Here is a 14,097-nt window from a genome sequence, read left to right as displayed (position 1 = left end):
CTTTAGGGAAGGAATCTGCTGTCCTTGCCTGGTCTGGCCTACATGTGACCTCAGATTCAGTTGTTGACTCTTAACTGCTCAATTCTTGAACAACACATCCTAGGAAGAATTAACGAACAGGCCTTTTTTACAGCCTTCTCAGTCTCTTCAAAGATTGGCCTGTCTATCCCTTTAAAAATGTATAATTTATGCTTATTTCCTCTCCTCATTCTTCTTACCATGTGCATGTTAATTGTCTGCCCCTTTCACCAGTCTATGTTTTCCTGAACTCCTATGTTTATCCTGAAATCAGCAACCTTTATCCTCATTTTTTTTTTAGTATATTTCCAAGCTTTATGTAATCTGTAAACTTTGCATGTCCATGTCCTGGTCCTTAACATATATCAAAAAGAGCAATGGTCCTCATACCAGGAGGCAGGACTCCTTCCAGTCTGAAAAAAACCAACTGTTCACCATTACTCCCTGTTTTCTGTTCCTTCACTAATTTTCATGCAGCCACTTAAATAATCCCATTTAAATTTAACAATTTGGTTTTGCAAACAAATTTATCTTATGTACTCCTGTAAGTTCCCTTCTCAGTTGTCTCCATTGAGTGCTAAATAGGCCCAGTTTTTCCTCATAACTGAATGCTTTGAATCAGATGATTGGTCCCATGATTCACCTTCAAGAATTGAATGGTTCCTTTACTAACCTAAGCTAACAGTGTGCAAGGTGCCATCTGCCCAATGCACTTTACAGCTGTAGCAACACTTTCTCCACATGGCGCTACACTCACTTAGCAATTATTCCTTTGCTTATTCCTGCGGCAGTTAAGAAGCAAGCCTACCATCATGCATCCTTTTCTGATCTTCCTCCCCTGGTCCGGTAACCCTTTATGGTATCGTTCTGGCATCAAATTTCCCTGCCAGAATTGCGGAGGACCTTGGCAGATTTTCTGTGCTGTCGTTAAGGCTGCACAAAATTACCTAAGGGGCTCAGGAGAGCAATTTCTGTGAAGTATGTAACTCTTAAACAGTAGACAAATTCACTAAGTTTGCAGGCTTTTAAAATTGCAAATTTTTACAGGTCCCTTGTGCTTGAACAAAAATTCCTGCCGTATAACTAGACACATACAGTATTATCTCAGTGGGTTTTTGGAGTTGAACTCCATAGATTTTCTGAAGAAGTTTATAAGTGTGGTTAAGTCCTCAATATTCTGTCATAGTGAAGGACACCTCTGGAGCAAAAGTGGAAATGTGCAGATAAATGAGGGTGTCCAGCAACACTCACTCCTGTTGCTCCACTCCTGCCAGCAGAGTTCCACTATTACTTTATCCAATTGCAATTGTAATGTGCTTAATTCCAGGTCAGGAATTGATCCAGTGCTCAGGAAAGGAGGATCTTTGCTAGTTTGTGCTCACTGGCCTTCTTTGCCAGCAATCTGATTTGAGTCAGAGGTTGTAAGTTCAAACTGCGCCACGGAATTAAATGCATGGGGCCTGAATTTTCACAGGGTCAGGACAATTCCTACCACTGCAAACCCGTCCCGGGAAAAAGAGCCCCGGTAGTTCAGATTTTCGTTCCGGGGGTCGGGTTAAAATGGGATTCGGAATGGGTGAAAGGCCAGCACTTTGTCAAAACAATGAGAAAAAGAAATAAAACAAAAAACAGCCCTCTCCCCTTGCATCCTCTCACCCTCACACACTCCCCATGCCCCATCCACATCAACCCCTGCACCTCATGTCCCCACCCACCCCCATTGTCCCCATACCCTCCATACGAACCATGCCCCCCATTCAGCCCCATAGCCTTTTATAGCCTCTATGACAACTTAGTGCCAACTCATGCCAACCCATGACCTCTGCCCACCACCCTTTGTCCTTACACCCTCTGTGCGAACTCACCCAGTGTCTATTGATGAATTCACAGTGACATGCCTGTCTGTTCATAGTTTGAATGACAGCTCCAAGTGCTTATAAAGTCTTTGAAGTGGGACTATGAATACAAATACTTGCTTTAATAAGGGATTAAAGGAAGTTAAATGCTGCAAATGGGTTTTTATCAATGAGAATCTTTTTCTTTGAAATAGTGAATTCATCAATAGATACCTAAGAACTTTATTTAATCTCAGCATGTGTCCTGAGGTCTGCCCATGGTAGATAGCTCGGTGTGGGTAGTGGGACGTGGAGGATATGAGGGGCATGAGGGTGTAGGTTGGGAGCATGAGGTGGCATGGATAGGGCATGGGGAGTGTGTGGGGTTGTGAGGGGTGGGCGAGGGCTGTTTTCAGTATTATCCCTTTTTTTTATTGCTTCGACAAAGTGTCAGAGAACCAAGGCCGCCTTTCGCCCAGCCCACTTCCACACCCGGCAGCCTCTAAACTCTTTCCGGGAGCAAGGTCCATGATTCCCATTTTCACCCATCCACCCCCAACAGCCCCTCCCCCAGGACGAAAATCCGACCTCCGGGGCACTTTCTCCAGTTTGGGTTTGCGGAACTGAGAATTCTCCCAAGGGAGCAAAAATTCAGGCCTAAACCAAGGCCTGTCTGTTCAGGTAAATGTTGAATATTCTGTGATATAGGAAGTGTACTCAGTGTCTATTGCAATGTTTCTTCTTTCAGCACCATCAAAAATCGATTATCTGACCATTCCTTCATTTGCTATTGGAGCATAGATGCAAATGTGTGCCTGCTTTCCAAAGTAATTCACTACTTAAAACATTGGCGAATAAGTGCTTTGGGGGATCCTGACGATGGATGACACGATATAATTTTTTTCTTCCTTCTGACACTGCCTCCTGAATCTCCATCTCTCACCGCGTCTCTTGACCCTTCCACTGTGTCTAAATTGTCAGACTGTATGGCTGACATCCAACACTGGGTGAGCAGAAACTTCCTCCAATTAAATATTGGAAAGACCAAAGCCTTTGTCTTCAGTCCCCACTCCAAACTCTGCTTCCGAGCCAGCACTCCCATTCCTTCCCTGGAACTGTCTGCAGCTGAACCATTCTGTTTGCAATGTTGCTGTCATACCTGAACCTGAGGTGAGCTCCCCATCACACATCCGTGCTTTCTCTGGAACCACCTATTTCCACCTCCATAGCTTCACCCAATTTCACCCATATCTCAGTTCATCTGCTGCTGAAACCCTCATTCATGTCCTTTGTTACCTCGACACTTGGCAATTTCAACACACTCCTAGCTGATCTCCCACATTGTACCCTCCTTGTACTTGAGCTCATCCAAAACTCTGTTGCCTGCGTCCTAACTCGCACCAAGTCCTGTTCACCTATTACCTCTGTGCTTGCTGCTGACTTTGGCTTCCAGTCAAGCAACACCTCAGTTTCAAAATTCTCACCTTGGTTTTCAAATCCCTCAGTGAGCTCATCCCTCCCTATCTCTGTAATCTCCTCCAACCCCACAAATCTCTGAGATAGCTGTGCTCCTCTAACTCTGGCTGCTTGAGCATCAATGATTTTAATTGCTCCGCCACTAGTGGCCATGCTTTCAGCTGCCAAGACCCTAAGCTCTGTAATCTGCCCTCTAAACCTCTGCGCCATTTTACCTCTCATTCATCCTTTAAGAAGCTACGAGAAACTTACCTCTTTGAACAAGCTTTTAGATCTTAGAATTGATAGAATGGTTACAGCACAGAAGGAGGCCATTCAACCCGTTATGCCCATGCAGGTTCCCTGCAGGAGCTACTCAGCTAGTCCCACAACCCTGCCTTTTCCTGCTGCCCTGCAGATTTGTTCTCCTCAGGTAATTGTCTAGTGATGCAGTGGGTGGCGTCCCTACCTCTGAGCCAGAAGCTCTGGGTTCAAATCCCACTCCAGGACCTGATGGCCAATGAAGGTGCATAACACGACCAAACAGGCAATAACTTGTAAATCCTTCCAACATATTCCAATGTTGATGGTAAGAGGGGTGGTAAAGGTGGGAACAATTACTGGTCATCCATGTGATGGAAAGAAATTGGAGCCTCAACCATCAATATTCATAGCTCCAGGCTACAACATGCATGTAAAAGTGTATGCTGCCATAGCAACTCAGACTCACCGGAGGGCTGGTTGGCTCGGTTAGCAGGATGGCCGGTGTGGATCAGATTTGTGCTAACAGCATAGGATTCGACCTCTGTTCTGGCTGGGGTGGATTGCCTTCTTACCCTACCCGTGGTGGAGGTCATGGTTCTTTGGGCCAGACCTGTCTTTGGGCAGAGAACTCAAGAAGAAGAATTGTTCAATTCCCTTTGAAAGCCATGATTGAAGCGGCCTCCACCACACCCTCAGGCAGCGCGTTCCAGGTCCTAGCCACTCACTGCCTAAAAAAGTTTTCCACATGTCGTTGTTGCTTCTTTTGTCAATCACCTTAAATCAGTGTCCTCTGGTTCTCAATCATAGGAGCACAGGGCGGAATTTTCCGTGACTGTTGGTGTTGGGCGTCATGGCGGACGTGAGTGGACAATACTGTAGGAAGGCCAAAAATTGGTTTCACGCTTTCTTGAAACCAGTTTGCGATCGCCGCCTGTCCTGCTGCTGGATATTGAGAACTTCATTTTAATACATCTGCATATCATTATAAACCCTAATCGCCGGGATGATACTCCCATGCTGGATCATCTGGGCACGCCGATGTGTTTCACAACAGTATTTATAAGGCATGCGCCTGGTGAGCTGAACTTCATGGGGAAATCTGAGGTGAGTGCTCACTAACGTTGCGCCGCGCTCACGAGGGCGCCTGTTCGTCTTCAAGGTTGAGGCACCGCGCGTTCAGGTGAGAGCATAGGCAAGTCGCTTTTTCCTGGCTGGATGACAGTGTGGTGCCAGGGCAAGGGTTGCACTACAGCTGGGGCGAGGTGGTGGTGGTGGGGGAGGGTAAGGCAACACACTATGGGGTGGGTTGGAGGGGCAAGGGCTGCACTGTGGTCAAAGCAAGTTGGTAGGGCAAGGCAGCCCAGACTTGTGGTAGTGAACAAGCATATGCAGGGAGTGACAGACAGAGGGAAGCAGCCACACATTAGGGCAATCTTGTTTAAAGTGAGCATTCTTCCGCAGCTGAGACAGGTCAGGCGCAGCCACATTGACAAGCTTGTAGTCGGGCCTCTAGCTTATCTGCCCACTCAAGCAACGCAGAGGCCTGAAAGTTTCACCAAGCGCTCCAGAGCTTTTCACCCGTCGGGCACAGACGAAAGCTAATAAGCATTTTAGTGGACTGCAGAACAATTGGACGACTGGGCAAGGTGTACAATCTCCGTTCGAAAGCTGGCCATGGAGCAGTCACTGATGGAGGTGCTCACAGTCCCTTGCAATGTCATCATCCCGGTTTTGGACCAGTCTCCCCCATGGTTCAAGCAAACAGTGCAACCTTGCAGTGTGCATTGGGGGAATGCCTGTGCCTGAGCTGAGAGCACAGCATGCAGTCCGGTGGCTGAAGCTGCTGCCAGTTGGTCAGGTGGAGTAGGGCAGAGGTGGGTGGTGTCCCAGGCAGCCATGCAAGTGGTCAGCACTCTCCAGGATGAAGGGGCCTTCAGGCTTAACCAAGAAAGGTTCTTAGTTTTTTAATTCATCCACAGAATGTGGGCTTCGCTGGCCGGGCCAACATCTATTGCCTATCCCTAGTTGCTCTCGAGAAAGTGGTGGTGAGCTGCCTTCTTGAGCTGCTACAGTCTATGTGGTGTAGGTACACCCACAGTACTGTTAGGGAGGGAGTTGCAGGATTTTGACCCAACGACTGTGAAGGAACGGCAATATTTTTCCAAGTCAGGACAGTGTGTGTCTTGGAGGGGAACTTTCAGGTGGTGGTATTCCTATGTGCCTGCTGCCCTTGTCCTTCTAGATGGTAGCGGTCATGGGTTTGGAAGGTGCTATCTAAGGAGCCTTGGTGAATTCCTGCAGTGCATCTTGTAGATGGCACATAATGCTGGTACTGTACGTTGGTGGTGGAGGGAGTGAATGTTTGTGGATGTGGTGCCAATCAAGCGGGCAGCTTTGTCCTGGATGGTGTCAAGCTTCTTGAGTGTAGTGGGAGCTGCATTCATCCAGGCAAGTGGGGAGTATTCCACCACACTTCTGACTTGTGCCTTGGAGATGGTGGACAGGCTTTGAGGAGTCAAGAGGTGAGTTACTCGTCACACAATTCCTAGCCTCTGACCTGCTCTTGTAGCCACAGTATTTATATGGCTAATCCAGTTCAGTTTCTGGTAAATAGTAACCTCCAGGATGTTGATAGTGGGGGATTCAGTGATGGTAATGTCATTGAACATCAAAGAGTGATGGTTAGATTCTCTCTTGTTGGAGATGGTCATTGCCTGATACTTGTGTGGCGTGAATGTTAGTTGCCATTTGTCACCCCAAGCCCGGATATTGTCCAGGTCTTGCTGCATTTGGACATGGACTGCCCATAGCACACCTATGCTAACACACACACATGTCGCTTTCATCCTGTGGGAGGAGTACATCAGGAGCATGGAGCCTGGTGACCTAGCTGTATGCCTCATGGCTTACAGAGAGCAGAGACGAAGGCGGCGAAAGCGATAGAAACTCAGTCTGGACAGAGGGAGGAGCAGCACCCTCAGGAAGATGGGGCAGCTGGGGCTCCCACACATCCCACTGAAGAGCCACAGCGAGCCATCACTGGTCAGTGCTTAGCTAGACCCAAGATGACCGAAGACTGCGCATGTCCAGGGAACTGGTTGGTCACATCTGCCACCTGCTGCAGGATTTGGTGCCATAGGGACATGGAGGGCATCCACTGCCTGTGGCACTTAATTTTTACATTAGTGGCTTCTTTCAGGGCTCCACAGGTGACCTCTGTGGGATATCGCCAGCCTCCACCCACAAATGCATCCATGAGGTCGTGGATGCCATCTTCGCGAAGGCACACAATTTTGTGCACTTCGTCCGGGATCAAGAAAGCCAGGAAGCAAGAGCGATTGGATTTTCCGAGAACTCGGGTTTCCCATGTGTGCAGGGTGCCATCGACTGCACTCACATGGTGCTCAGATCTCTGTGGCAACAAGCAGTCAACTACATCAACCGCAAGGACTTCCATTCACTGAATATTCACCTGGCGTGAGACCACCACAAATGCATCCTGCAGGTCTGCACACAGTTCCCAGGGAGTGTCCACGACTCCTGCATTCTCAGTAGGTCTCAGATCCCTGGCGTCTTCCAAGCTCCAGAGGGGCTGCCGGGTTGGCTCCTTAGGGACAAGGGCTACCCACAGAGGATGTGGCTGATGACACCTGTGCGGCGGCCTCAGACTGCAGCAGAGCGACGGTGTAACGAGGCTCATGCAGCAACTCACACCTTGGTGGAGCAAACCATTGGGATGTTGAAAATTAGTTTCCAATGCCTGGACCGGTCTGGTGGAGCCCTGCAATACCGTCCGCAGGGGGTGTCACACATCGTCATCACCTGCTGCGGCCTTTACAACCTGGCGCTGCAACGGGGAGGAACTGACTGAGGAGGAGATGGAGGAGCTGCATGTCTCCTCCAGTGAGGAGGACATCAGGGCTGAGGGTGAGGAGGTCCTCAAAGGCAAGGATGACAATGATGAGGCTATTGCACTGGCCAGATGAGGCAGGCGCGCTCAGGAGGCCCTCATAGCTGCTGGATTTGTGGAGGATGATGATTTTATTCATTCACGGGATGCGGGCATCACTTTTTAGACAAGCATTTATTGCCCATCCCTAATTGCCCTTGAGAAGGTGGTGGTGAGCTGCCTTCTTGAACCGCTGCAGTCCATGTGGTGTAGGTACACCCACAGTGCTGTTATGGAGGGTATTCCAGGATTTTGACCCGGCAACAATGTAGGAACGGTGACATGTTTCCAAATCAGGATAGCGAGTGACTTGGAGAGGAACATCTGGGTGGTGGTGTTCCCATGTATCTTCTGCCCTTGTCCTTCTAGATGGTAATGTTCGTGGGTTTGGATGGTGCTGCCTAAGGAACCTTGGTAACATGCAACGAGGACGCCCCATATACCCTCATATTGCACCTGTGAACGTTTGACTCCTGTCTGGCTGATGGCAGCACCCATACCCTCTGTGATAAGGCCCCTGTCATGGAGGCATAGCGGATGCCCATAGTCCTGACATTCCAGGAGGAGGATGATGATATGCAGCGGGGACACTCCATAGACCCTCACATAGCTTATGTGGACGTCTGACTCCTGTCTAGCTGATGGCAAATCGCTTGCGCTCTGTGAACAGGGTCATATCATGGAGATGCAGCGGGGAAGCTTTAACCTGTCCTGGTCCTATGACAGCCTTCATGAGCTGAACCTTTCAGGACCACACTGTCACTGGACACAGATGCTGATGAGATGGGGGCCAGCTGTACCTCAAATGGGCTGAGAGCATACAGAGAGGATGATGGAACTCCATGCTGCTGGCCCAGGACATACTGGCAGCAATGATGAACCCCATTGAGGTGCAGGCATGACTGATGTGTCCAGTGACTGTGAAGGTGCACCATCAGTGTGCTGGGAAGGTTGCACAAAGCACAGGGAGGAGGCCCTGGACTGAGACACCTGCCTTTATCTTGTGCAGGGATCAATGTTTCACATCTGAGTGACACAAACACGCTCATTAGACTCAAGGAGCCATAGGCAAGGAGACATTCTTGTCAGTTTATTATGTACACGTGATTAACACCCATGCCCAGGTTATGCAACTACATCTTCTTAACCTTCCTAACTCTGCCGCTATGCCTTGGTGCTTCCCGACATCCACAGTGGAGGTGGAGGTAGCCTGCTGACTGCTACACCCTGTCTGATGACCTTGGCGGATGTCCTCTGTAGTGCAAAGACCTGGAGGGCCCCGGCCTGTTTTTGTGGTCCTGCTATATGGCTGTCATACCCTCCTCAGCCTGTGAAGCTAGAGCTGCAAGGGCCACAAGAAAAAGGGGATTCGCATGGGCTGGACACTCCCAGAGTCACCTGGGTAGATGACCCCGGGTTGTGCACCTGTTGGTCCTCCTCCCTATGGGTGCCCGAGGGCCCCTGGCTGACTCCTTGAGGAGAAGGGGAAGCTGGAGGGGTGTTGAGTTTCCCCTCACCCCTCCCGTGTTGATACTGCTGGGGGCCAACCATGGTGTTGGCAATGGAGTTCAGCCCGAGCAGCAGTGCTGGACCAATGTCCTAGGCCAAGGTCTCCATGGTGGCCACCATGCTGCCAATGATGACCTCAGTGCGTTGGCATGATGGCGCTATGACCTCGGGCTGAAGGCGGATGGACTCCTCCATTGTGCCTTGCAATCTGAGAAGTGCAGCGGACATCCCCTCCTGCTATTCCTGTGATTGTTGCTGCAGATCTGACAACTGATTGAGGACCGAGTCCAGAGGCTCATTATCTGACTCTGACTCAGCAGATTCCTTGGCTCCATCAGTTCTCCAAGTGCCGGTGATCTCAGGCGGGCCTCCCTCCGCCTGCTGTGGATCAGATTGTGTGCTGTACTCACCAGATAGTGAACCCGAGCTTGCTTTACATGTAGGTCCCACAAGGCGTGTGTCGCTGCACTGGTGGAGGTGTGGGTGAGCGCTGTGACAGGTCTTTGAGGGTGCTTCCCTCAGGGTCCTCATCTGAGGTACTGTCTGAGGGTGACGTGGCAGATGTGCCTATGAGAGAAAGTGGAGATGGTTAGTGCATGGTCTCCGTGATACACAGAGCAGTGGATTCACAGTTGAGTTGCGAGATGGATGATCTGGTGCATCATCCTCACTTGGATGCTTGGCGCTGACCTCACCATCACCTCAGGAATGGTACACGTCCTCTCCAGTCAGCTCTAATGCTTGGGGGAGTGAGGACCTGATGTCCGGCACTCCACCCCCAGTCTGGGTTCACTCCCATTGATTGTGCACGATCTTGTCCTGCATAAAGACAGATGTAGAGAGTGTGAGCAAGGCGCATGCCAGGCCAAATGAAAAGGATGCCAAATGTGCGTATGCTGAGTGGATGAGGAGGCAGTCTCCAGAGGCGATGAGGCCAGATGGAGATGTGTGGGTGTGTGTGAGAGAGTGAGTGGTGATGTCCCTTGAGCTGGCAGTGAATGAGATGCCAGTGAATGTATGATAAGCTTGTGGGTGTGTGCATTTAGAGTGATGAGGTGGTTGCTTTACCCTGGCAGCACAGATGAAATACCGATCCTCTTTCTGCACTGGATGGCTGACCTCTTGTGGGCAGTGTTGGCACTGACCACCGCTGCCACTGCCTCCCATGCCAGATTGGTGACATTTCTTGCTTGCCTTTGCCCAGAGCTGGAGTAGAGGACATTATAGCGGGCCTCCATGATGTCCAAAAAGCGTTCGAGGGTCACATCACTGAATCAGGGGGGCTGCAGTTTTCTTGCCTTTCGGGGCCATGTCTTCTGTGTGGCAGTCCTGGGCTGGAAGCACTGAGAGGTGTGTACGCAGCTGCGCTTTACAAATAGAGCCTGGCATGAGGAAGCGGCGAGGTGATGGCTTGGCAGAGAAATCAGAGCTCGCCCACCAGTGAAACAGCGTGAAAAGCCGCCATTGCAGCCAACGGGTAAAATGCTCTTTTTTTCACCCACTACCACATTTAGTACAAGTCTGGGACAATTCTGCCCATAGGGATTTAGGAAATAAGAGCAGGAGAAGACCATTCAACCCCTCAAGCCTGCTCCGCCATTCAACTAGGTCATGGCTGATCTTTTGCTTCAACGCAATTTTCTTGCACTATCCCCATATAACTAGGAATCTATCGATCCCTGTCTTGAACATACTGAATGACTGAGCCTCTATGGCCCTCTGAGGTAGAGAATTACAAAGATTACCCACCCTCTGAGTGAAGAAATTCCTCCTCATCTTGCTCTTAAATGGCCTACCTCTTATTCTGAAACTGTGCCCCCTGACTCTAGACCACCCCCACCCCAGACAGGGGAGACATCGTTCCTGCATCTACCCTGTCAAGCCCTGTAAGAATTTTGTATGTCTCAATGAGGTTGCCTCTCATTGTTCTAAACTCTAGAGAATACATGTCCAGCCTCCTCGTTCCTTCCACTAGTGGGAACAGTTTTTCCCTATCTACCTTCTCCAGGCCCCTCATTATTTTGAACACTTTGATCAAATTTCCTCTCAACCTTCTCTTCTCTAAAGAGAATGACCCCAGCTTCATCAATCCATCCTTGTAACTGGCGTGCCTCATTCCCAGGCCCATTTCCATAAGCCCTTTCCGCACCTCCTATAAAATCTTCACATCCTTCTTCAAATGCAATGCCTAGAATTGGGAATAATACTCCATTTGAGACTGAAACAGTGTTTTACAAAGGTTCATCATAATTTCCTTTGCTTTTGTACTCTTTGCCTCTATTTATAAAGCCTGGGATCCTGTATGTTTTATCAACTGCTTTCTCAACCTGTCCTGCCACCTTCAACAGTTTGTGCACAAATCCTCAAGGTCCTTCTGCTCTGAACACTGTTTTGAATCACATCTTTTCTTTTATATTGCCTCTCCTCATTCTTTCTACCAAATTGTATCACTTCACACTTCTCTGTTTGAAATTTCATCTGCTGCGTGTCCACCCATTCCACCAGTGTTTTATGTTGTCACCATTATTTGATGAGGTTTTGCTAATTCTATGAGTGACTTGATTTTAAAAATTCATTCATGGGATGTGGATGTCGCTGAGTAGGCCAGCATTTATTGCCCATCCCTAATTGCCCATGAGATAGTTGGCATATAGTTTTCCTTTAAACTATTATTTACAAAAACCTCAGTGGTCAATACATGGTTTTCTGGACACAGTCTATTCTGTGCCTTGCACTCTTTGAGCTTCTCGGTCATCTGACTCTTAATATCATGCTTACATCATCATTAGCCTCGTTTGCCAATTAACATAACTATTAACCCTTTACTCTGAAACCAGCCTGTCCATGTCCTCTTGAAGACGATCGCCATCCTCTTCACGGTTCACAATACTTCCAAGTTTCATGTCATTTGCAAACTTTGAAATTGTGTCCTGTACACCCAATCCTAGATCATTAATGAGGATCAAGAAAAGCTGTGACCCTAACTCCAACCCCTGGGGAACCTCACTATATATCTTCATTAGTCCAAGAATCAGTCATTCAGCCAACTTTGTATCCATGCTGCCACTGTCCCCTTTCTTCCACAGACTGCAACTTCAACTGATAAACATGTCATTTGTCAATTGCCTGAATATCTCATGTAGCTCGGTGTCAAAATTTACTTTATAACATTCCTGTGAAGTGCCTGTGGGATGTTTTATTACATTAAAGGTGCTATATCAATATAAGCTGCTGTTGTTGTTTGTCGGCAGCTGCCAACAGGTTGTCTGCCATTTTACTGAAGTTTGACGCTTTTCCTGTGTAGATAAATCTCAACACCTCGATCCTTAAACACTTCTGGATCTACAATTATTTCTACTCTATTCTGTTGAGAAAAGGCTAAAAAAATCATATACAGTATAATATAAATGATTAGAATTCAAAACTGGGCACCATTTCTAATAGTCAATCTGTACGCTAACTACATTTCTGCCTCAATGTATATTAGCAATTGAAAGATTTGCACAAAGCTGTACTGTAGAATGCAGAAGCAAACTGTGCAGCTAAATCACAGCAATATCAAAAAGCCAAAATCAAATTGTGTAAGATTATTTTTCACTATCAAGATTTTATTTAATCTTAAAATGAAAATCGCACGGTATTTCTGATGATCTTGTTTTTTTCCATTTTGTGTTCAAACATAGCATTAAAAACAGGAAAAAACGCTGCTAAAATTCTTAAAGGCCTGGCTTCAAAATGGGCTGTGACTGGACCTGTGAGATGTGTTATGATTCAATCTGAACAAATACCGTGTTTCCACGATGCATCAGTAAGAAACTTTTTTCTTAGCTTCCAACTGTTTCTGCTCAATTATTCTTCAAAATTATTTGAATAACAGCTGAAAGGTAATATCAATCCTTTTGTTCAGGTAGAGTTTATTTTAGTTTTGTTTTGAACAGAGAATATATATATACATGTATGTGCGAGAACAGAGGCGGGACAGTTCAAGTGCAGGCCCCATTTAAACTCACCATGGCAGCCATTACTGTCACTGCTGAAAGTGCATAGTGAAAATTTACAGAGACCTTCAGGCTGGATTTTTCATTCCATGAAGTCTCGGGAGAGCTGGAGGCCCGAAACCTGGGGCAGGGCAGCCCTCCCCTTTTCAGATGCCAGCCTGGAGCTTGATAAGATTGAAGAAACATAGGGTGGAATTTTCCGTGCCCGCTGGCGTCGGGCGTCAAGGTGGGGGTGAGCAGACAATATGGCAGGAAGGCCAAAAATCAGTTCCAGGTTGTTGTGAAACCAGTTTTCAGTTATCCACTCCACCCATCAATGGCGTGCTGCATTTCCCGCCACCGTGCATCGGAACTTCATTGCAATACATCTGCATATCATTATAAGCCCAGCTCACTGGAATCATTCCCCCCATGCTGGATCACCTCAGCATGTCGGCACGATTGCACCCTGACGTGTTTCACAACTGAACATGAGCGATGTGCAGCGGCGATCTGCACTTCGCTCAGGACTTCGAGGTTTGTTTGCCTACCTTGCTTCAGGTAGCACTCGTGGTCATCAGCGCTAGGCAGGCAGCACCACATCACTTTTACGGGGGGCTCCTGGGCAAGTCTCCACTTTTGACACAAGCGGTACGGCAGGGGTGGTTTTTCAATGGTTGCAGGGGAAGGGGGAGAAGTGGCCTCAGGCAAGGGAAGAGGTTGCAGGGTGAGGACTGCACTGGGGAAGGGGGGTATCCCAGGGTGTGTGTGGGGGCACATGTTGATCTGTGCAAGTGGCCTCAAGATGGTGAGGATTGAAGAGGCAGTCTCCAGAGGAGATGAGGCCAGTTGGAGATGTGGGGGTCTATGTGAAAGAGTGAGCAGTGATGTCCCTTGAGCTAGCAGGGTGAGTGAGATGCCAGTGAATGTGTGATGGGCTTGTGAGTGTGTGAGTTTAGAGTGATGAGGTGGTTGCCTTACCCTGGCGGCACGGATGAGATCATTCATCCTCTTTCTGCACTGGATGGCCAACCTCCTCTGTGCAGCATTGCCACTGACCACCGCCTCCCAAGCCGAGTGGTGTCACTGA

The sequence above is a fragment of the Cetorhinus maximus genome, chromosome 8 (assembly GCF_964194155.1).
Source record: "Cetorhinus maximus chromosome 8, sCetMax3.hap1.1, whole genome shotgun sequence".
In the NCBI taxonomy this organism is placed as follows: Eukaryota; Metazoa; Chordata; class Chondrichthyes; order Lamniformes; family Cetorhinidae; genus Cetorhinus; species Cetorhinus maximus.
This window is presented reverse-complemented; position numbering follows the sequence as displayed.